General features: G+C 50.9%; 1 protein-coding gene across 1 annotated transcript in view; it reads right to left on the minus strand.

Moving 5' to 3' along the window:
• LOC140384586 (protein inscuteable homolog) overlaps nt 1-25,487 on the minus strand; it is a 517,726-nt gene that overhangs the window by 173,416 nt on the left and 318,823 nt on the right. The window lies entirely within an intron of this gene.

Below are 25,487 nucleotides of genomic sequence, written 5' to 3' on the forward strand. Positions count from 1 at the left end.
TCACGTGCAATGACACCGACAGAGACTCAGTCCGCTCAAATTGAAAAGGTCTTCTCACCGGCATTTTAACATTCCATGACTACGTCTACGGCCTACCTACATTCACTGTTGAAACGGATCTCAGACCTCTGGTGCACATCATCCAAAAGAACCTAAATGACATGACTCCACGATAACAAAGAATTCTACTCAAACTTCGGAGATATGATTCAATCTTGTATATATGCCTGGCAAAGATCTAATCATTGCAGACATGTTGTCTCGCTCAGTCACTTCACCAAGTGAAACACTAGAGGTAATCCAACACATAGAATCTCAGGTACAAATGTGCGCAAACAACCTTCCCGCATCGGACGAAAAAATAAGACGGACAAAGACCCCTTGCTGCAAAGAGTCATTCATAACTATGTTATTCTCTAAGTCTGAATAAAGATTGTAGACTTCCAGTTAACACAAATACTTTATTCAATGGGTTTGTTCTGTTTCCAGAGCTTAACCAGATATAATACAGTCAAGAGGTATGACCAGTGAAGCTAAGATAAGATGCCTATGCTGAGCTGTCTCTGTGTGCTGCTGCTCCCCGCCCTGTGCTTCTGAAAGAGGCAGATCCTACCTTGGGCTGGACCCTTTATACCCGTCTCTGATGCCCTCTAGTGATGCTGTGGCTGTTACATCTGTCTGCAGTCCCTGGTGTATGTGCAAATGGAAATACAGATGTCCAGATCACTACATCCTCCCCCCCCCCCACTTTTATTGGACATGTTTTCTAGACTGGCCTCAAGAAAACTGTACATAACAAGTGGTGAGAATAAGCAAATCTGCACACTGTGAAAATGATAAAGTAATACAGAAACAATTAACTGTGTTGTGAGTCCATCGTGAGAAATGTCCATATTTGTCTTGTGGGTGTGTTGAAGTTTTGTTACAAATCCAGCCGGTCTGGTACCTTACGGCTTCTGCTGGAGCGTCTTAATGGTGGTAGTAGAGATGATGGTTTGATGTCATCAAGAGTACTGTCTGGCGTTGTGTGGCGAGGAACGTCCTGTGGACACATGGACTCGGTCAAGTCCAGTGTGGGAAATACTGGCGTTGTAGGTCGAATCTCTAATAGATCCCGGCGGTTACAGCGAAAAAGTACTCCCGCAGACGATTTGACAATGTAGGACCGGGTTGCCTCCTGCCTGATCACCGTGGCTGACTCAGACCATCCGCCTTCTGGGTCCCTGATTCTGATGGTGTCACCTATTGTCAGTGGCTTGAGTGGGATCGCATGTTGATCGTAGTATAGTTTTTGTTTGGAGCATAGTGCCCACATGTCGTCGAGAACCGGTGCATTGCCGGGGCCTCGGAATTTCTTGCCGGTAGGATTGTCCGGATGTCTCTGCCGAAGAGCATTTGCGCTGGCGACAGTCCTGAGCTCAATGGGGTTGCTCGGTACGATAACAGAGCTAGGTTGATGCCGGAACGTGACTCGGCTGCTTTGCTGATGAGTTGTTTAATGATGTGGACACCTTTTCCCCCTGTTCCATTTTATTGCGGGTATCGATTCTGTGTCGCACTGTTGTCTGACCTCGACTTTTTCCTGTGTTTGTGGTATTGATTCTGTATGTCATCATTCGTGAAAGCTGTTTTGCTTGTTTGTTCTGGAGCAGATTTGAATTCGTGAGAATCTTTATCTTGTTTCTAGTCTTGTCATTGTTTCACAGTGTGCTGTGGCATTGTCCTTCACGTGCAGAGTTGTACCATGTTGTACATGTCGTTGCTTCATTGTTGTTGTTTGTGTCGTTTCTTTCTTTGTTGGTTTCGTTGCCGTTCTTGTTGTTGTCGTTCTTGTTGTTCTTTTTGTCGTGCATGTTGATTCTGTTTTCGTTCTTTTCACTTTCATTCTTGTTCTTTTTCTTCTCACGGTTGTTGTTTCTGCAATGCTTCTTGTTGCTTTTGTCGTTCTTGTTGCGCTGCATGTTGTTTTTGTTTTTGCTGTTGTTGTTCTTGTTTCTGATGTGCTTCTTGCGGTTTTTGTTCTTGTTGCACTCAATGAATGTTCCATGTGGATGATTTGAGTCATTGTCACAGTTATTGGTGTCAGTGTCCTTTGTGGTCTCTGCTACATTGAGTGTATCTTCTTGAGAATTGTGAGAATGATCTGATGTTGCATTGATGTTGGTGACATCAGTCATTTGTGGTGGATTCGATTCCTCTTCTTTGCTTACTTGGTACTCCTCTTCTAGAGTCATTTCTGGTTCACCTGAATCATCATTGATTTCTAGGTGCTCCTCTTTTGGAGTCATTTCAGGGTCACTTGAATTATCATTGATTTCTTGATGCTCCTCCTTTGGAGTGATTTCAGGTTCATTTGAATCATCTGTGATCTCTTTGTGCTCCTTTTCTGGAGTCAAAATCTTCAAGATTTCTATTGACGTGGTCTCCCTGGACTCTTGGGGCTCCTCTTCTGGAGTCAAAATCTTCAGGATTTCTATTGATGTGGTCTCTCTGGACTCTTGGGTGGCCGTCCTCTGATTATTGAGTACTCCTGGTGCAGACGAGCTGAGATATGTCAGTCTCGCTGTGATCCTGCACATCCTGTTTGGGAATTGTGATTTCTTCGTCACTTGTCTCACATAAAGTGGGTAGACATTCAGTGTCTTCTTCTGGTGGCTCTAATAAGCTTGATAGATCTTCATGGTCTTGTGCATGCATGGCGTTCGTTATGGAGTGTTTGCTTGCTTCCATTTTTGAGTCTGTCACCGAGCTGTCTGTGGAGGCTTGCCTCGCTCTCTTTGTGGAGGCTTGTGTTGCTCTCTTTGTGGAGTCCTTCATCGCTCTCTCTGTGGAGTTTGTCATCGATCTCTCTTTGGAGTCCTTAATCGCTCTCTCTGCGGAGTTTGTCATCGCTCTCTCTGTGGAGTCTGTCATCGCTCTCTCTGTGGAGTCCTTCATCGCTCTCTCTGCGGAGTTTGTCATCGCTCTCTCTGTGGAGTCTGTCATCGCTCTCTTTGTGGAGTCGTGCAGTGTTCTCGCTGTAGAGTCGATCTGTGCTCTCTCAACAGAGTCGTTCTGTGCTCTCTGTGTGGCGTCGTCTTCGTCTTGGGTATTGCTGTCATCCAATGTACCGACGATCTGCCATGGCATCATGGTGTTGGATTCATCTACCATGAGAAGAGTCGTATTGAGCTGTTCAACCGTGTTGCTGATGCTGTGATCAGGAGCTCCGAATAACTCAGCCATGTCTGAGCAGTATTGTGTGTATTGTTTGACAGACAAATCATCGCTTTTTGTTTCGGAGTTATGATCGTTCTCTTCATGTTCAATGAACAAATCATCTTCTTGTGTGGAGGCTGGGAGCCTTCGTGGTGCGTGGACCACTCTCTGTTTCTTGCCGTCAGGCTGCAGCATAATCCTGCACTCACGAGTCGGGATGTCATATATGCTGGGCTGAAGGTTCCTCAATCCGAAAAACTAATCGTCAGAGTCTTCACGGTACAACACCTCTAGTTGCGGTTCAGATTTGGTACTGGGGTAGCCATCTCCCAAGATGAAATCTTCGTCTGAGTCATAGTCTACAAGGACCATATCATTTCTAGGGCGGTGCTAACTGCTTGTTCCAGGGTGTTGTGAAAGTTATTTTTAACTGCTGGTGTAAGTTCGGGCATTGTTCTGTCTTTTGAGGCAAGAAAATTGGGTTTTGCGGCTTTAAATTTCTTTTTGTTCATTTTCGTGCATTTCCCTTTTAAGTGGGCGTGGTCCTGGTCATCTGACATCATGACGCTAGTGACGTCATGTGCAGGACTCGATTGCACATGCGTAATTCGAGTTTCCTTTACTATGTGCTCTTGGCACAACTGCGCATGTGCGGCTCCTTCCTCAAGATAGCTGTCGCTCAGACCTTCCATCTTCTTCTGTTTCAACCCTGTCTCTGCCTCGTGGTAAGTTTTGGTGCCGGTTTTTCCTATTTTCTTTTCTATACACTGATTCTGTGTTTGTAAAGACTGACAGTATTGATTTTGTTTTTGTTCTTAAGCAAGGCATTTTTGTGTAGCGATTTTTAGAGTTAGATACTTATTTTGTGAAAGTTCTTCCCTCAAATTTTTATCAGATAGTCCAGAAATTAATTGATGCATTATCACAGTGTCTCTGAAATCAGCATAATCACAGCCTTGTGGTATTAACTTGAGATATGTAATAAAATCAGAGATGGGCCCTCCGTTTCTCTGACAAGAGTTAAATCTTTCCAGCAGGTCACCAGCCTGACTGTTACAGCGTTTAGCAAATTCTTTGAGTATGATTTCTACTTTGGATTTGTCTTCACCTTCTAAGTAATTAAAGCAATTATAGATTTCTCTAGCTCCATGCCCTCCTATTGAGCGTAATAGGGCTATTTCCATTGTGTCAGAGGTAGTGCTTAAATCATTAGCTGTGATAAATATTTGGAATAGCTGTTCAAACATTTTCCATTATAACTTAAATTACCAGCTGTTTCCAGCTGCCATGGAGTTCCAACAAGTTCCATCGAATCAGTTAGTTGTCGAGGATCCATTTGCTGCAAAGTCTTCCACAGTCGAATATCCGGTTTAAGATTTTCTTCTCTTGCTGGTATCCAGCTAGCTTTCTGAAATCACTCCGGTACCATATGTTATTCTCTAAGTCTGAATAAAGATTGTAGACTTCCAGTTAACACAAATACTTTATTCAATGGGTTCGTTCTGTTTCCAGAGCTTAACTAGATATAATACAGTCAAGAGGCATGACCAGTGAAGCTAAGGTAAACTGCCTATGCTGAGCTGTCTCTGTCTGCTGCTGCTCACTAGCGCTGTGCTTCTGAAAGAGGCGGATCCTACCTTGGGCTGGACCCTTTATACCCGTCTCTGATGCCCTCTGGTGATGCTGTGGCTGTTACATCTGTCTGCAGTTCCTGGTGTATGTGCAGATGTATATACAGATCACTTCAATAACTTCCACAATGGGTGGCCGAAAGGGCAATGTCCGCAATTCTACAACGTCAAGACGACCTAACGATGATCAACGGAATACTGCTGAGGATGTACAGAATAGTGATTTCGCTGTGTCCCAGGCCCATGTCAAATTCACGAGGGACACCTTGGCATAGAAAAATGCAAATGCAGGGCTCAACAAGCCGTCTACTGGCCCGGCATCAATCAAGACATCACGGACATGGTCTTGGGCTGTGAGACCTGTCAGAAATTCCAACCAGCGCAGTGTAAGGAGACGCTTCAACCACATGACTTGGAAACCTCTCCGTGGTCTAAGGTAGGCATTGACCTATTCCACTCTCATGGCCGTGACTACATAATACTCATAGACTACAACTCAAACTACCCTGAAGTAATGAAGCTGTCTGACCTCACCTCAAAGACCATGATCAAAGCATGCAAAGAAACTTTCTCTCATCATTGCATACCGAACACTGTTATGACTAACAATGGGCCGTGCTTTCACAGTCGAGAATGGACCATGTTTGCGAAATGCTACAACTTCAAGCACGTCACCTCTAGTCCGCACTACCCCCAGTCCAACGGCAAAGTTGAAAAGGGGGTGCATATAATCAAACAGCTCATCAACAAAGCCTCGGACTCCGCATCCAACATTCACTCAGCACTACTCTCATATCGTGCTACTTGTTGTGTTATGTACTCTGGGATAACAGAGGCTGCAACTGGATGCAGCTTTAACCAAAAGATACTCCAGACCTTGAAGTTAGTTCAATCTGATTTATTGAACCAGTTAGCACAGTTCTCTTTGAGTTCGACTCTCTGCTAACCGAAGTGTGGTTACTCTGTCTGCCTGAACCAGACTAGCGCTGAGCCACGTGCTGGAGGTGTGATACTGTACATACACCCTGACTCACTCCGTAGATGTTCATCAGTGGAAAGAGGCGGAGTGTGAGTGCCTCATGCCTTTTATAGTGAGATACCACCCCTGAGTGTCCTGCCTGCCCATTGGTCATGTCCTGTTCTCTGTGTTCATTAGCTGCCTGTCTGTGCCTGTCTGTATATCATTATCTGCATGTCTGCATATCATGACATCTCCCTTTTTTTAATGTTTTGTTGGCATATGGGAACGTACTTACATGTGGTGGCATATATTAACATATTTACAAGTGGTGGCATATGTGAACGTATTTACATGTGAAGACAGCTGTCTAATGTGAGAAAACAGAACATAGCAAACAAAACAAATGTTCATAAGTCCAGTCTCTGGGGCTTGCGTCTGATCCTTGTCGACCGCCAGAGAGGTGGTGGTGGGGACGACGGCGCCTTGACAGGCGGGATGGAAGCCTGACTGGTGGCCTCGCAGTTTGAGATATCAGGAGGTGGCAAAACAACGGACGGAAACGGAGAAGAAAGCGGTTGCGGGCAGGAACCTTGCGCACTGCCCGCCTGTTTCATCGCACAACAGAACCATCAGCCGTTTTTTAAAAAATATATATATTTATTAAAGTTTTTTAACACAATTTTTCTCCCTTAAAAACAATGACCCCCCACCCCCCCGTAACAAAAAAAAAAGCAAGAAATCGCGCAGAGCAAGATATATACATGGCAAAATTATATATTTACACAGCTTTGTACACTGGCCCTCACCCGTACGTGCCAGTTTCCCCAACCCTTCATGTTATCTCTTGCTCATCCACCCTCCCAGGCAGTCCTCCCTTTTCCCCCCCCTCCCCCCCCTGCCAGGATGTCCTCTCCACCACCCCCCCCCCCCCCCCCCAAGGTTGCTGCTGCTGCTGACCGACCTTCCTCTAACGCTCCGCGAGATAGTCTAGGAACGGTTGCCACCGCCTGTCGAACCCCTGCGCAGACCCTCTCAAGGCGAACCTAATCCTCTCCAACTTTATGAACCCAGCCATATCATTTATCCAGGCCTCCAGGCTGGGGGGCTTCGCCTCCTTCCACATTAGCAAGATCCTTCGCCGTGCTACTAGGGACGCAAAGGCCAGAATGCCGGCCTCTTTCGCCTCCTGCACCCCCGGTTCGTCCACTACTCCAAATATTGCTAGCCCCCAGCTTGGCTTGACCCGGACTTTCACCACCTGAGATATTGCTCCCGCCACTCCTCTCCAGAACCCCTCCAGTGCCGGGCATGACCAAAACATATGGACATGGTTCGCCGGGCTCCCTGAGCACCTTCCATATCTGTCCTCTACCCCAAAGAACCTGCTCAACCTCGCCCCCGTCAAGTGAACTCTGTGAACCACCTTAAATTGTATCAGGCTGAGCCTGGCACACGAGGAGGAGGAATTAACCCTACCTAGGGCATCAGCCCACAGACCTTCCTCGATCTCCTCCCCCAGCTCCTCCTCCCATTTACCCTTCAACTCTTCTACCAGCGCTTCCCCCTCTTCTTTCAACTCCTGGTGTATTTCCGACACCTTGCCCGCCCCGACCCATACACCCGAGATCACCCTATCTTGAACTTCTTGTGCCGGGAGCAACGGGAATTCCCTCACCTGTCGCCTCACAAAAGCCCTCACCTTCATATATCTAAAGGCATTTCCCGGGGGTAACTCTAACTTCTCCTCCAGTGCCCCTAGGCTCGCAAAAGTCCCGTCGATGAACAGGTCCCCCATTCTTCCAATCCCCGCCCGATGCCAGCTCTGGAACCCCCTGTCCATCTTCCCCGGGATAAACCGGTGGTTACCCCTGATCGGGGACCACACAGATGCTCCCATTGCACCCCGGTGCCGTCTCCACTGGCCCCAGATCCTTAGTGTTGCCGCCACCACCGGGCTCGTGGTATACTTTGTCGGCGAGAGCAGCAGCGGTGCCGTCACCAACGCCCCCAGGCCCGTTCCTTTACAGGACGCCATCTCCATCCTCTTCCATGCCGCCCCCTCTCCCTCCATAACCCACTTGCGGATCATCGCCACATTTGCTGCCCAGTAGTAGCTCCCCAGGTTTGGCAGCGCCAACCCTCCTCGGTCCCTACTGCGTTCCAGGAACCCTCTCCTTACTCTCGGGGTCTTATTCGCCCACACAAACCCCATAATACTCCTGCCTACTCTCTTAAAAAAGGCCTTAGTGATCACGATGGGAAGGCACTGAAACACAAACAGAAACCTCGGAAGGACCACCATTTTGACCGACTGCACTCTACCCGCCAGCGAGAGCGGTAGCATGTCCCATCTTTTGAAATCCTCCTCCATTTGCTCCACCAAACTCGTCAGATTCAGTTTATGTAGGGTCCCCCAACTACTGGCTATCTGGATCCCCAGATACCGAAAGCTCCCCTCCGCCCTCCTCAGCGGTAGGTCCCCTATCTCTCTTTCTTGGTCCCCCGCCTGTAATACAAAGAGCTCACTCTTCCATACATTGAGCTTATAGCCTGAAAACTCCCCAAACTCCCTTAGAGTCTGCATGACCTCCACCATTCCCTCCATTGGATCCGCCACGTACAGCAACAGGTCATCCGCATATAGCGACACCCGATGCTCTTCTCCCCCTCGGACCACCCCACTCCATTTATTAGACTCCCTCAATGATATGGCCAATGGTTCGATCGCCAATGCGAACAACAGGGGGGACAGGGGGCACCCCTGCCTCGTCCCTCGGTACAGTCGAAAGTACTCCGACCTCCGCCGGTTCGTCACTACACTCGCCATCGGGGCTCTGTAAAGGAGCTTAACCCAATTGATAAACCCTGCCCCGAACCCAAACCTACGCAGCACCTCCAAGAGGTACTCCCACTCTACTCGGTCAAAGGCCTTCTCCGCGTCCATAGCTGCCGCTATCTCCGCCTCTCCCTCCTCCGATGGCATCATTATCACGTTTAAGAGCCGCCGCACATTGGTGTTTAGTTGCCTGCCCTTTACAAATCCCGTCTGGTCCTCGTGGATTACCCCCGGGACACAGTCCTCGATCCTCGTGGCCAGCACTTTTGCCAGCAACTTTGCATCCATATTGAGGAGCGAGATCGGCCTGTACGATCCACATTGCAGTGGGTCCTTGTCCCGCTTTAGGATCAAAGAAATTGTCGCTTCCAACATTGTCGGGGGCAGGGTCCCCTCCTCTCTTGCCTCATTAAAGTTCCTCACCAGTAGCGGGGCCAACAGGTCTGCGTACTTCCTGTAGAACTCCACCGGGAATCCGTCCGGTCCCGGGGCCTTCCCCGCCTGCATGCTCCCCAAACCCTTGCTCAGCTCCTCCAACCCAATTGGTGCCCCCAAACCAGCCACCTCTTGCTCCTCCACCCTCGGGAATCTCAGCTGATCTAGGAATCGTCTCATCCCCTCTTCCCCCGCTGGGGGCTGGGATCTGTACAGCTCTTCATAAAAGGCCTTGAATACCTCATTTATTTTCGTCGCACTCCGAACCGTGGCTCCCCTTCCATCTTTGACTCCCCCTATTTCCCTCGCTGCCATCCTTTTACGGAGCTGGTGTGCCAGCATCCGACTAGCCTTTTCCCCATACTCGTAGGTCGCCCCCTGCGCTTTCCTCCACTGTGCCTCCGCCTTCCCTGTGGTCAACAGGTCAAACTCCGTCTGGAGCCGTCGTCTTTCCCCAAGTAATCTTTCCTCCGGGGCCTCTGCGTATCTCCTGTCCACTCTCAAAATCTCCCCCACTAACCTCTCCCTTTCCATGCCCTCTGTCTTCTCCCTATGAGCCCTAATGGAAATTATCTCTCCCCTGATCACCGCCTTCAATGCCTCCCATACCACCCCCACCCGCACCTCCCCGTTGTCGTTGGCCTCCAAGTACCTTTCGATACACCCCCTCACCTTCCCACACACCACCTCGTCCACCAGCAGTCCCACATCCAGCCGCCACAACGGGCATTGGTCCCTCTCCTCTCCCAGCTCCAGTTCCACCCAGTGCGGGGCATGGTCCGAAACGGCTATAGCCGAATACTCCGTCCCCTCCACCCTCGGGATGAGCGCCCTATCCAGAACAAAGAAATCTATCCGGGAGTAGGCTTTGTGTACATGGGAGAAGAAAGAAAATTCCCTGGCCTGCGGCCTTGCAAACCGCCATGGGTCCACTCCCCCCATCTGATCCATAACCCCCCTAAGTACCTTGGCCGCTGCCGGCCTCTTTCCAGTCCTTGATTTGGAGCGGTCCAGTGCTGAATCCAGCACTGTATTGAAGTCCCCTCCCATTATCAGGCCTCCTATCTCCAGGTCCGGAATGCGCCCCAACGTGCGCTTCATGAATCCTGCATCATCCCAGTTCGGGGCGTATACGTTTACCAACACCACCCACATCCCTTGCAGCCTACCGCTCACCATTACATATCGTCCTCCATTGTCCGCTACAATAGTCTTGGCCTCAAATGACACCCGCTTTCCCACCAATATTGCCACCCCTCTATTCTTCGCGTCCAGTCCCGAGTGGAATACCTGTCCTACCCATCCCTTTCTTAACCTGACCTGGTCTGCCACCTTCAGATGTGTCTCTTGGAGCATGGCCACGTCCGCCTTCAGTCCCTTTAAGTGCGCGAACACTCGAGCCCTCTTCACCGGCCCATTCAGGCTCCTCACATTCCACGTTATCAGCCGGATTGGAGGGGCTCTCACCCCCCCCACGCCCCGCCGACTAGCCATCTCCTTTTCTGGGCCAGTCCCGTGTCCACGCCTCCCTCACTCTCCAGTCCCTCACCTCTTCTGTGTCACATTCCCTTTCGGCCAGTGCAGCAGCAACCTTTCCCCCCCCCCCCCATCCCCCACTCCCCTCCCCCCGCTAGACCCCTGTCTAGCTTTTTTGCTCCCCCCATGTCACTCCCGTAAGTCAGCTGACGCCTGCTGACCCCGGCTTCCCACGCTGTCCTATTGACCTCCCCGCGTGGGAGTCTCCCAATCCATATGCAGTCCTTCGATCCCCTTCCCGCCTTTCTTCCCGCGCGCGGGAAAAAACCCCGCGCTTTCCAAAGCCCGCTCCGCCCCCTCTGGCGCAGCTCCTGTCGCGGCCTTGTCTCTCACCCCCAGCCCATGTAACATTTCCTACGCGTGATTGACCCCCTATATACAACAACTATCACACATCAAACCCCAAAACATCCCCCCCACCCTCACAAACCCTCAGTTAGAGTCCAACTTTTCGGCTTGTACAAAGGTCCACGCCTCTTCAGGCGTTTCGAAGTAATAGTGTTGGCCCTTGTATGTGACCCACAGTCGCGCTGGCTGCAGCATTCCGAATTTCACTTCTTTCCGGTACAACGCCGCTTTGGCCCGGTTGAAACCCGCTCTCCGCTTTGCAACCTCCGTGCTCCAGTCCGGGTATATTCGGATCTCTGCATTGTCCCACTTACTGCTCCGCTCATTCTTGGCCCATCTCAGGACCCACTCTCTGTCCGTGTACCGGTGGAACCTCACCACCATCGCCCTTGGCGGCTCATTTGCCTGGAGCTTCTTCGCCAGCACCTGATGTGCCCCGTCCAACTCCAGCGGCCTCGAAGGGGCCTTCATGCCCATCATCGCCTTGAGCATCGTGCTCGCGTATGCCCCGGCATCAGCCCCCTCCACTCCCTCAGGGAGACCCAGGATTCGCAGATTCTTTCTCCTCGACCTGTTCTCCAGGTCTTCGAGTCTTCCCGCCCACCTCTTGTGTAGCGCCTCGTTCTGCTCCACTCTCACCGCCAGGCCCACGAGCTCATCCTCGTTCTGACTGACTCTTTTCTGTACCTCCTGGATCTTAGCTTCGTGGGCCTTCTTCGTGATCCCGAGTCCTTCAATTGCCGAAAGCATAGGCGCCAATATCTCTTTGCGCATCTCCTCGCGCTGCTCCTCGAAGCAGCGCTTGATGAACTCCTGCAGCTCCCCTTTGTCCCTGGCTGTCGCCATTTTGTTTTCTTTCCCTCGCTTCTCCCGTTGCTCCAGTGCCGCTCCTTTGGCCGTTACACTTCTGGTCCGTTTCAGAGAAGTTGGCAGTGTTTGCTTCACCAGTCTGCCCCAAAACGTTTATGGAAACTCCTGAAAAAGATCTGAGAGTCGGTTCCAGACGGGAGCTGCCGAATGCGTGACCTACTCCTCCATGGCCGCCACCAGAAGCCTTGTCCCTGCTTCTTCAATGGCCTTGGTAGATCTTTTCACAGTTGTTCCCTCTGCTGCTAGAATTCACCTTTGATAGAGTCAAGTCAGATTGCAGCTTTAAGCTTGCCCTTCCCCCGCCTGCATGCTGGAAGAGGCTTTTGTCTATTCCTATAGCTCAAGCCAAATCTTTTACTGTTTTTGCCGGGTCTGGTATCCAAAAGACATAACATTCCTGGGGGACACTGTCAGGGGAATGCTGCAGTCTTCTTCCCACACCGGGAAATGTCAAACAAATGCCGTGGGGGCCCTGTAAAAGAGCCCAAAAGTCCATTCCAAGCGGGAGCTACCGAATATGTGACCTAGCTCTGCATAGCCGCACCCGGAAGTCAACAGAACCATCAGCCATACGTACAACATACGAGCGGGGTGCAGCCTGTCGAACAACGACAGCTGGAGCAGACCAGCCACCTTCCGGTATCTTGATCCTCACAGTATCTGCCGGGGATAACACGGGCAAATCGGTGGCATGAGCATCATAGCCCTGCTTTTGCTGGTTTTGGAGCTGCTGCACCTTCTGCAGCACAGGGAGGTGATCCAGGTTGGGCAAGTGTATGGCTGGAAGTGTCGTCCGCAGGGCCCTGTTCATCAGGAGTTGAGCCGGAAACATGCCAGTGGACAGTGGGGTCGCCCTGTACGCAAGCAGCGCGAGGTAGATGTCAGAAGCAGAATCCGCGGGCTTGCAGATGAGCTGTTTCACAATGTGCACCCCTTTTTCAACCTTCCCATTGGACTGCGGATAGTGTGGGCTGGAAGTGACATGTTTGAATTGGTATGACTTGGCAAACATAGACCACTCGTGGCTGTTGAAGCACGGGCCCTTGTGACTCATGACAGTGAGTGGGATACCATGCCTGGAGAACATCTCCATACAGGCCTTGATGATGGTCCGAGATGTGAGGTCTGAGAGCTTCACGACTTCAGGGTAATTTGAGAAATAGTCAATAATCAACACGTAATCACGACCATTCGCACGAAAGAGGTCGATGCCAACCTTGGACCACGGGGAGGTCTCGATTTCATGCTGCTGGAGCGTCTCCTTGCTCTGCACTGGCTGGAAGCGTTGACAGGTCGCACAGCTGAGGACCATGTTCGAGATGTCCTGGTTAATACCGGGCCTGTAGACAGCCTGCCTGGCTCTGCGTCTGCATTTCCCGACGCCCAGGTATCCCTCATGGATTTGGCGGAGCACCAAGCTCTGGGGACTGAGTGGAATGACAATCCGGTCCAGCTTGAGGAGGATACCATCAATCACCATCAGGTCTTCCTTTACATTGTAAAATTGAGGGCACTGCCCTTTCTGCCAGCCATTGGCGAGGTGGTGCATGACACGCTGCAAGAGGGAGTCTTTGGCTGTCTCCTCGCGGATACAAACCACCTTCTCATCAGATGCCGGGAGGATGCTAGCACACACCTGCACCTGTGATTCAATCTGCCGGATGATTTCCAGCGGTTCACTAGGTAATGTGATGGAGCGGGACAATGCATCAGCGATGATGAGCTCCTTGCCAGGCATGTACACTAAGTCAAAGTCATACCTTCTGAGTTTGAGGAGGATGCGCTGCAACCGAGGCGTCATGTCATTCAGGTCCTTGTGGATAATGTGGACCAGAGGCTGATGAGCCGTCTCGACAGTGAATGTCGGCAGGCCGTAGACATAGTCGTGAAACTTGAGAATGCCAGTGAGAAGACCCAGGAATTCCTTCTCTATTTGCACAGACCGTGTTTCGGTGGGCGTCATGGCCCTCGATGCGTAGGCTACCGGTGTACAGGATGAAGTGTCATCGCGTTGAAGCAGTACCGCACCAATGCCACCCTGGCTCGCATCTGTCGAGACCTTCGTCTCCCTGTCTGGGACAAAAAATGCCAGAACGGGTGCAGTGGTGAGCTTGGCTTTCAGCTCCAACCACTCTGCCTGATGTGCTGCCTGCCACTCAAAGGCAGTGGACTTTTTCACCAGGTTTCGTAGGGTCGTGGTGTGTGAAGCCTGGTTTGGGATGAACTTGCTCAGAAAATTGACCATGCCCAGGAAGCGCAACATCGCCTTCTTGTCTTTAGGGACCTTCATGCCGTCGATGGTCTTAACCTTGTCTGTGTCCGGGCGCACGCCCTGCTGAGAGATCTGGTCACCTAGGAACTTGAGTGTCGACATGCCAAAGCAACATTTGGACCTGTTCAGCTCCAGGCCATTGGCATGGACATGGCGAATACCTGCTGGAGACGGGAAACATGCTCTTCAGGGGTCATGGACCATATGATGATGTCGTCCACGTACACATGAACCCCTTCAATGCCCTCCATCATCTGCTCAATGATGCGATGAAAGATCTCCGATGCCGAGACAATGCCAAATGGCATGTGATTATAGCAGAATTTGCCAAACGGTGTGTTGAAGGTGCAGAGCCATCTGCTGGACTCATCCAGCTGGATTTGCCAAAATCCATGTGACGCATCTAACTTGGTGAAAAAACATGCGTGTGCCATCTCACCGATGAGCTCCTCCCGCTTCGGGATGGGGTAGTGTTCACGCATTATATTCTTATTGAGATCCTTGGGATCAATGCAGATGCGCAGGTCCCCCGAAGGCTTTCCAACACATACCATCGAGCTGACCCAGTCAGTCGGTTCAGTTACCTTGGAAATGATGCCCTGTTGCTGAAGATCCTTGAGCTGTGCCTTCAGGCGCTCCCTCAGCAGAGCCAGGACCCGGCGTGGTGCGTGGGCCACTGGCTTGGCATCAGGTCAGAGCAGAATCTTGTATCGATATGGCAGCGTGCCCATCCCGTCGAACACATCCGGATTCTGAGCGAGGATGTCATCAATACCGGCCTGAAGATCCACATTGGAGGATGTCGTTGTGTAAACCCGCTGCACGAGGTTCAGCTGCTTGCAGGCATGCGCGCCAAGTAGGGATGCCCTGTCTGGCTCGACAATTTCAAAACATAACCGTGCATGGGTGCTCCGGTTCGAGACGAGTAGATGGCAGGACCCCAGTGCTGTGATGGCATTTCCGTTGTAGTCCAGGAGCCTGCAGGCTGCTGGAAGGACCTTGGGGGGCTTCTTGATGCGTTTGAAATCTGCCTGTGAGAGGAGGTTAGCAGAAGCACCTGTGTCCAGCTTAAACTGGATGGAGCAGTGGTTGATCTACATCACCGCACACCATTCGTCCGCAGAATCCACAGCGAGGATGGATTGAATTTGTGATGAGTTGGATGTGGCATATTCACATTTGGTAATGATGCCCACACAGTAGGCGGAGTCCAGGCATTCTTCCTCTGGATCCTTTGTGCTGCCAGGATCAGAATCCTGTAGTCGTTGTTGCACACTCTGAACGCGCCGTCGTCGGAATTGGGAGCGCTGGCCCCTGACTGGTGGTGCAGACCGGCACAAGGCTGCATAGTGTCCAGGCTTCCCGCAGTTTAAACATCGCCTGCCTCTTGCAGGGCAGTGTTTCTTTAAGTGGGCATTGCCGCAGTTCGAGCACGTCATGACGTCGGCATCCTGAGGCTCCGCACGTCTCCGCGCATCGGCAGACGTCTGCACCTGCGCAGTGTGGGTGTCGGCCGCTTCGTTATCCCGTTCGCATCGCGCATGCGTGGGGCCCTGGGAAAAGCGTGCAAAATGGCTGCTTTCATCAATGCTGAGGCGCTGCATCCGGGAGATGGCCTGCACACTCTGCCTCGTGGGAGGCACGTTTCTCATTTTCAACCGATTTGTACTGGGCATAGCGATTTTTGGCGTGCTCATGCACTGTGCATGTTTCAATCGCGACTGGCAGGGTCATATACTTGATTTTCAGTAGCCGCGCTCTCAGAGGATCAGAGTGAACTCCAAAAACAATTTAGTCTCTGATCATGGAGTCAGCAATATCACCAAAGTTGCAGGACAGCGCTAGCAGGCGGAGGTTAGTTAAGAAGGAGTTGAAAGGTTCATCTTTACCTTGTAGACGCTGTTTGAATATGTAGCGCTCGAAGATTTCATTGGTGTCCACTTCACAGTGACTGTCAAACTTGGCCAGGATGGTCTGAAACTTTGTCTTGTCCTGGCCTTCGGTGAAGTGAAAAGAGTTGAAGAGTTTGATGGCTTGATTACCCGCTGTTGAGAGGAGAAGCGCGATCTTCCTTGCATCAGACGCACAAGCTGTTTACTGGCCCGGTATTAGCCAGGACATCTCAAATATGGTCCTCAACTGTGCGACCTGTCAGCGCTTCCAGCCAGCACAGAGCAAGGAGACGCTTTAGCAGCACAAAATCGTGACCTCCCCGTGGTCCAAGGTGGGCATCGACCTCTTTCACGCCAATGGTCGTGATAATGTGTTAATTATTGATTATTTTTCCAACTACCCAGAAGTCGTGAAGCTCTCGGACCTCACATCCAAGACCGTCATCAAGGCCTGTAAGGAGACATTCTCCAGGCATGGTATTCCACTCACTGTCATGAGTGATAACGGTCCTTGCTTCAGCAGCCAAGAGTGGTCAAGATTTGCCCAATTATATCAGTTTCATCACGTCACTTCCAGCCCACATTACCCGCAGTCCAACGGGAAGGATGAGAAAGGGGTGCACATAGTGAAGCAGCTCATCTGCAAGGCCGCGGATTCTGCTTCTGACGTCAACATTGCGCTGCTTGCGTACAGGGCCATCCCTCTGTCTACCGGCATGTCACCGGCTCAACTCCTGATGAACAGGGACATGCAGACGACTCTTCCAGCCATACACTTGCCTGATCTGGATCACCTCCCGGAGCTGCAGACGGTCCAGAATCTCAGGGACCGGCAACAGCAGGGTTATGATGCTCATGCCACCGATTTTCCTGTGCTATCCCTGGCGGATGCTGTTCGGATCAAGCTACCTGGTCAGCTCTAGCAGTTGTTGTTCGACAGGCTGCTCCTCGATCGTATGTTGTTCGTATGGCTGATGGCTCTGTTGTGTGGTGAAACAGACGGGCACTGGGGACATCTACAGAGTGAGTCAGGTGTATATATCACATAACATCTACAGCACGTGGCTAAGAGCTAGTCTGGTTCAGTCAGACAGAATAAACGCACTTAGGTTAGCAGAGAGTCGAACTCACAGAGAACTGAGATAACTGTGTGACAGGTTCAATAAATCAAATTGAACTAACATCAAGGTCTGGAGTATATTTCAGTTATAGCTGCATCCAGTTGCAGCCCGTGTTATCTCAGTGTGCTTAATACGACATCAGGGACAAGGGACGGTGCCAATAATGCGTGGTATCCAGGCCAACACTGAACAGGTGAGAAAAATGAAATGAAAATCGCTTATTGTCACAAGTAGGCGTCAAATGAAGTTACTGTGAAAAGCCCCTAGTCACCACATTCCGGCGCCTGTTCGGGAAAGCTGGTACGGGAATTGAACCGTGCTGCTGGCCTGCCTTGGTCTGTTTTAAAAGCCAGCTCTTTAGCCCTGTGCTAAACCAGGTGGCCTCCGCCGTGGAATTCTTGGGCCAAAAAGTCACAGCCATAGGTCAAGTCGCCCCAGGTTCGGGGCACACTGTGCGGTCGATGGCTGAGGCTCAGGGCGGGGAGCCCAGTCCCAGGCAGACATGTACCAGCCCCATATGGACATTACTGCAGCGCTCCAGAGCTTGGCCCAGCCACAAAGGGCCATGGGGGCATCAAGACCATTGGCTGAGTGCTGACTGACCTGGGCCAGGCACAGACAGACATGACTCACTCACTGAGGTACGTGACCCAGTCTTTGTGCTCCATGGTTGAGGGCATCGAGACCCTGGTTGAGATGAGAGTGGGCCTCCAGTACTGGCAATGCCAAGTGACAGTGGAGCCTCCGGAGCTTACTCCAGCCTTACCTCCATCCCAGTGGTAGCCAGAGGGCCATCGAGAACCTTGAGGGAGGGGGAAATTATGGGGCCCATGCCAGTGCCTCCCACATGGGAGATGCTGTAACACTTCAGGGATTCTGTATCCTCCCCACATGACCCTGACACATCACATGGGCTGCAGGCAGAACAGGGTGGTACCTCGTCACCTGTGTCACATGAAAGTTAGCCGGGCCCATCCAGGTCCGGGCACTGCAGGTCAGAGGGCAAGATACGTTGCAGGCCGCCTCCACATCTGATGTGCTGTCTTGAGTCATACCTAGAATGAGTGGTGGGCCATGTACAATAAGGATGTTGGGCACCAGTTAAGCTGGCATGGGTGTAGCACATATGCTAGAGGTAGGGGTCAGGCACAATAATGTATATTGTCATCACTAAACACCTTTTCACCAACATTCCAACCTGCCTCAATCCTCTGCCTGAAGGGTGTGAGGGGTGGGCTGGGCTGGGTGTAGGAGGCTGGTGGTGTGGGCACCGAGGACAATCTGACCTTCCACCTGGGATGACTGTCAGAGATGGCAGGGAATGGGGCCTGAAGTGTGAGGCCGCCTTGTAGGGCAGCTTACTCAGTGAGTGACCCACCACCGCTCACCATCCCCATAACCATCACTCAACCCCACTTCCACCTTCCCCCAAGGATATATGGGCCTGTGGGATGGAATGGCCATCACACATGCAGGGATCACCTGGGTGGACAGTGGAATGTGATCCTGAAGGCAGGAGTCGGACTTTGTCAAACGATGAGGAGCACCAGAGCTCATCTCACAATGAATCATCATCATCCTCTGTCCCATGGACAAAACGCTGATACTGGCAACCCAGGGACAACACCCTGTAATGATGCTGGTAGGACCCTCGGTGGTGGGATGGAGTAAAGTGATGACGAATAGGGGTGTAATGTTCTTGTCTGATGGCCTGATTTATATTACAAGAACACTTGTCGCTAAAGCTATAAACAATTTATTAACATTAACTGAGGATCAAATATATATAAAACAGCCGATGAATAACAGTATGAACATGCACAAGTAACTTCTCTCCCAGCTCCCTGGTCAGTCTGAGGTCATCTGACTTTAACATTCACTTATATACTAAAGAGACTCCTAGTGGACAGTCGGTGAATTACAACACAACCATGTTATCACGACAAGGGAAGGATGTGAGCAGCTATTGTCAAGAGGCACTTGGAAGGGGTTGGGGTGGAGGGACAGTATGGTGAGGTGGGACAGGGTGGCGGAGCAGATGGTGGCCAGGCCTCTTAATTGGTAAATCTGTAGGTAATGAGGTTGTCCCGTGTGCAACGGCCCTGGAGCACATGTTGGGCGGCCTGCCCATGCCAGCTTGGGCTCCATGGCCATCCTCCTTGTCCTCCCGGTTTGGCGCACTGCCTCCTCCTCCTGCATGTCCCCCCTCTTCTGTGTGATGTTGCGAAGGATGCAGCAGGCCACCATGATGTTCAAGGCCCTTCTGAGGCTACAGTGAAGAGCCCCACTGAAGAGGTCCACGCATCGGAAGTGCATGTTGAGCATGCCAATGCACCACTCAATGACGCTCCTGGTTACTGCAGCAATGGCAGCCTGAGCCAGGGCACCTCGATCCAGCGGAGAACACACCAAATCCACAGACCTGTCACCAAGTCGCTCCCTGCTACTCCCCCAACCCTGGCAGCCAGCCCCCAGCAAGCGCTACAATTTTAAACATTTTTCAAACTATGCTTCACTTCTTGTTCCCCCTCAGCAGCCAGGATGCCCAGTTCCCGTTTGTAAATATCTGTAGCAAACCGCGTGACTTCCACCTGAGAGGAGCGGAGCATCGCGAAGGCCCGGAGCATACTGGGTCAAATGTGCTAATCACATTTAAATGAATGCAAATTCCAGTTTTGCACATGCCTGCCGGTGTCGGGTGCAAACCTCATTATTGCCACCAGCAAGAGACCGGAGCATGTCACCCAAATCGGCACCAGGCACAGACTTCGATTTTGGCCAGTCGCCCGATTCTCCGTGGTTCACATTTGCGATGTCGCGAGCCGGAGTCCTTTGCCCAATATCTCTATTTATGAAGCCTAAGATCCATGAACTTTGCTAAATACTCTCTCAATTTGCGCTTCTACCTTCAGATAATATGACCATTTTCGACAGAACCTGAAAATAACTCCTGCGCTCCAGGAAGGGATTGCAGAAAAGTGAAGACAAAGAAATCCTTGAATTGTCGAGGCAATATTTTAATGTGATGAGTGGGGTTTGTCAGGGATTTGTGGATGAAAGAGCTAAGGTGAGCTAATTGGCCTGCCTCATATGTAGCTCTATTGTGACAGCAAAAAGTCAATCAGAGAACACATCAACAGCCGTGGAATCAAGAATGGTGACGGAGAAGTAAAACTGTGGCATTAGCATATATGGAAGTAGACCCTATGAATAAAACGCAAAGTTGCAATTTCAGAAAGTGGGCTCCATGGGAAATTTGAACTCAGTTCTTATTAACCTTTCGTTGAAGAGTTATGCAGTGGGTTTAGAAGATCTAATCAGTTTCATGATTTTCTCAGTCCATCGTCCATTTTAGTCAAAAGGCTGTGAGTTCACAGATTAGTTCAGGGCACAAGCACGTAAACTAGGCCAGTACATCAGTGTAACACTGAGGGGATGCTGGATTGAGAGGTGAGACGCAGGGCTGAATTCCCCACAAGGAACGAAAAGCGGGAGTTAAGTCTGAAAGTACACCTATTCCTATGCCCATTCTGCCTACGTCAACCCATTTCACATCTCTTGCCAATCTCATTGATGCCAATTTTATGTTCAGGCATTGGCAATCAGCCTAAATTGCCAGTGTGGTGTAAACACAATTAGAACAGGACCAATGGCACAATCAAGGTTGGAAGACTCGAATATAAACATAAAATACTCCAGAGGCTGGACATCAGGAATGAAAACAGAAAGTGGTGGAAAAGCTCAGCCGGATTGTGGAGCGCGAAACAGAGAGTTCAATGGGCAGGATTTTCCAGTCACTCTGCACCGTGTTTTCTGACGGCAGAGGCAGTTCACCATTGGCGGGATCTTCCGGTCACGCCTATGTATATGGGCTTTTGCGTGACTCGCCCGCCCCATCGCCGGGGAACCCCCTGCCTTCGGCGGGAATGGGATTCCCCGGCAGGAATGGACAGAAAATCCTGCCCAACATTTCGAGTCCAATATGACTCTGCTTCGGAAGCGAAGACCAGCAGAACCTTTCCAGCACTTTCGTGTTTTGTGTGAGGAGAGGTTTCATTCCTCAAGCGGAAGTTTTATTCCTCCCAACGGACTGTAAAATGGGCAAAAGCATGAGATTGGGTTGAGTGATCTTTGGATTTATACTTCAGCTAACAGATGCCTGGAAATCTGTTTGTCCATTTGAAGAGAGCCTCTGAACAAATGCAGAGCCAGGGATAAACGACAGGGTTGGGCGTATTGTAGTTATATTCATCATCACTTACATCCATGTTTTTATGATCTTTAAGGGGCGGCATATTTGTCTTGCACCTGTCTTGCATCTGTATTGCTGATCGCAATTGCGCAGGAAATTTTAGTCTGTTCATGAGCAGCCTGCGTGCCTGCCTGCCGGCTCCAAGTTATGTAAAAGGCAATATTTGAAGAATAGCAGAAGAGATCGCCTAGTGCCCTGTGAGACATTTATCTTCGCACCGAGTACACCAGAATGGAGGGTCCAGTCATTTATCTTATTGCGACATTGCAACAGAAAATGGCGAAACACAGTCTGGATTTTGACCTTGAGTAGGAACAAGAAAATATTTGACCAATATCAAACATGAACATATATATAGGAGACATATGGATAAATATATGATATATATATATATGCTTTGGTAACAAAAGCAGGAAGGCAGATTACTTTCTGAATGGCTATAGATTGAGAGAGGTGAATGTGCAACACGAACTGCATGTCCTGATACACTGGTCACTGAAAGTAAGCACAAAGATAAAAGCAAGTTGCTGCTGGAATCTGAAACAAAAACAGAAAATACTGGACAATCTCAGCAGGTCTGACAACATCTGTGGCGGGAGAAGGGAGGCAACTTTGAGTCTGGATGACATGCTTTGACAAAGAGTCATCCAGACTCGAAATGTTAGCTCCCTTCTCTCTCCACAGATGAAGCAGGCGGTAAAGATGGCAAAGCTGGCCTTCATAGCGAGACGATTCGAGTCCATGAGCAGGGACGTCTTGCTGCAATTATACAGAGTCGTGGTGGTCCCACACCTGGAATATTGTGTGCATTTTTTGCCTCCTTGTCGGAGGAAGGATGTTCTTGCTTTAGGGGGAGTGCAAAGGTTTACCAGGTTTTCCCTGCCGAGACCAGACATTAGTCGATTTCCTGCTGGCTAGCTGATCTCTCCAGCAAGAACAGCATGTCGCAGATCGGGGCACCATTTTGAATGCAGACCAGGGGCGCCATTCTCCGACCCCCCACCGGATCGGAGAATCACCGGGGGCTGGCGTGAATCCCGCACCCGCCGTGTCCCGAATTCTCCGCCACAGAGATTCGGTGGGGGCGGGAATCACGCCGCGCCGGTTGGCGGGAATTGCGCCGGTCGGCGGGCCCACCCCCGGCGATTCTCCAGCCCGCGATGGGCCGAAGTCCCGCCGCTGTCAACCCTCGCCAGCTGGCATGGATTAAACCACCTACCTTACCGGTGGGACAAGGCGGTGCGGGCAGGCTCCGGGGAGCTGGTGGGACGATCTGGCCCCGGGGGGTGCCCCCACGGTGGCCTGGCCCGCGATCGGGGCCCACCGATCCGCGGGCGGGCCTGTGCCATGGGGGCACTCTTTTTCTTCCGCCTTCGCCATGGTCTTCACTAGAAGACCTTTTGGCGCTGGCTGGCATGGCGCCAAAGGCCTTTCCCGCCAGCCGGCGGAGCGGAAACCACTCCGGTGCAGGCCTAGTCCCTCAAGGTGAGGGCTTGGCCCCTAAAGGTGCGGAGAATGCCCAACGCCGGAGTGATCCACGCCGTTTATGGCGCCGGGTAGCGGACATCGCGCCAGTTTGCGGAGAATCCCGCCCCAGATATCTTCCCCCGCCCCACCCGCTTTATTGACCTCCCATCACTCCCAAAGCCCTCCCAGCCCCAACCCCAGGCAATGCCAACTTGGCATCTGGGTACCTTGGCACTGACAGCCTGGCATGCTGGCAGTGCCTCAGCACCCCAGAAATGCCACACAGGCACGCTGCCCAGGTGGCAGTCAGGGTGCCAGGCTGGCAGTGCCAAGGTGGCTAGGTGCCAAGGGGAGTGCCAGGGTACTACTCTGCCCTGACCAGCCGGGGGTCTGAGAGACCTCCCAAGGTGCCGTCATGCCTGGTCCATGGTGGATACTAGTTGAACGGCGCCCTGGCGAGGCCTCAGAGGCGCGTCCATTGACTCCTGGGTGCCGGGTGAAAGCGGCGTCCTGGTATTTAAATGAGCCGAATGGCTCATTTAAATATGCAAATGACTCTCTCCCTATGAGGACAAGTTCCAGTTCGAGCCAGGGACCCGCGATCGGCCCTGCGTTCGGTGTGGAGCCCGATTTGGAACAGTCCCGGGATTCACTTGGCGGGTCATTATCTGCGGCAGGTGCAACGCGGTCGCTGAATTACACTCTATGGTTTCAATAAGGAGTTAAATAAAGCTCTTGGGGCTAAATGGATCAAAGGACATTGGGGGAAAGCAGGACCAGGTTACTGAGTTGGATGATTAACCATGATCACAAGGAATAGCCGAGCAGGTTCAAAGGGCCAAATGGTCTACTCCTGCTCCTATTTTCTATGTTTCTATTTGTGCTTCAAAAACAATGAAAAAGCATTTGACTGTGTTTGGAAGGAAAGGTTGCGAGACATATTATTGAAATGTGACATTGACAGTAAAGATGTGTGATTCAGCTTTCCATAATTAAAATGCATATGTAGGTTCAATTCCGGCCTTGGGCAACTGTGTGTGTGAAGTTTCTCCCCATGTCTGTGTGCGTTTCCTTCAGGTGCCCCGGTTTCCTCCCACAGTCCAAAGTTGTGGAGGTTGGGTGGATTGGCCATGATAGAAAGTGCCCCTTAGAGTCCAGGGATGTACACGTTAAGTGGGGTTATGGGGTTAGGCCTAAGTCAGGTATTGTTTCAGATGGTCCTTTCAGACACAATGGGCCGAATGGTCTCTATATAGATTCTATTCTTTCAGGTGAATTGCAGGACTTTAGTTCTATTTGCACCATTGGAGCCTGGTAATGGTATTAAATTAGAGAGCATGAAAATGAAAGGATACTGCTATATTTGAGCTTAATTCTGAAGATGGACAGACTTCAAATGCAGGACTTGAGACAAAGCAGCATATTTGTCAAAGGCTACAAACGATGGGCAGCATGTCCCCCAGGCTATGTTCTGAACACCACTGATGTATAATTCATGAACAATGATAAGTATACAATAATTAATGTCTGTTTATGACTATCACTGTAATGATATAGACCATTAGATTTATGTACGGTGATCAAAACAAAAATGTGGTTGCAGCTATAAACATTTACGATATAATAAATATCTCAGCTTTGTTAAACCTTCATTAACATCCTATTAATCACAGTAGTTGAATGCAGCAATATGGACAGCGCCATTTAATGCTTATATATGCACACAGACAAAAAGGATTTTCCGCCTCCATTAATCTGAAAAGTCAAATAAATAATTTATTGCTTTCTATTTTAAAATCTTACTGCACTCACTGCTATTGTCTGTTGCAGGGGAAGAAAAGTAACTAAGAAAAGTTAGATCATGGGCGTGATCTTCCCAAAAGGGAAGAGTTCCCCAGTGAGCGCGTTCATCTGTGTGTTTCCTGGCACTCATAGTGCCGAGAAACACGTGGCTATTAAATGCTACTCATGTTGAATAAGGAGCCGAAATGGGAAACACGTGGCCAAGGCCACACATGGCATCCCATTCACCAAGGCCCACAAAAAAAACAACCTCCCCCTAGCCCGAACACAACATGGGAGGGTCCCGCAGCCCTCACCTCACCCCCCCCCCCCACCCCCAATACTCACTGTGGGCAATCCCGGCCCGATCACATGCCGCAAAAAATGTCAGCTTGGCATCTTGGCAGTGCCAACCTGGTACCATAGCAGTGACCCTTCCAGCTGGCAGTGTCACCTGGGCATCTTGGAAGTGCCAGGGTGGCACCTAGGTGGCACTGCCAGGATGGTGCTGCCAAGGTACCAGGCTGGCACTGCCAGGATACCCTGGTGTCACCAGCAGGGCCAGGGCATCACCTTGCCCAAAGGGCATGCAGCTGGTGGCCTCCGATCCCCATGACACAAGTGCCGTTCTGTCTCGTTTCCGTTTGTGGAGACCAGTGCTGAACGGCATTCGCCCAAGATCCCCGAGGCGAAGGGATTGAATCCCAAAGCCTCAGGCCCCTTGGAAATTTGCACATTAGAGTAAGGCTTACTGCCTCGCTCTAATAAGCAGATTTGCCAAAAAATGGTCCCACCCATTGTGGGCGGGATTTTCCTTGCAACGTCTCGCAAGATTGCATTGTGAGCCGGGTGAATCCCAGGAGCGGGGTCTCCCGGCTTTCACCGG

Source organism: Scyliorhinus torazame, chromosome 10 (genome assembly GCF_047496885.1).
Source record: "Scyliorhinus torazame isolate Kashiwa2021f chromosome 10, sScyTor2.1, whole genome shotgun sequence".
NCBI lineage: Eukaryota > Metazoa > Chordata > Chondrichthyes > Carcharhiniformes > Scyliorhinidae > Scyliorhinus > Scyliorhinus torazame.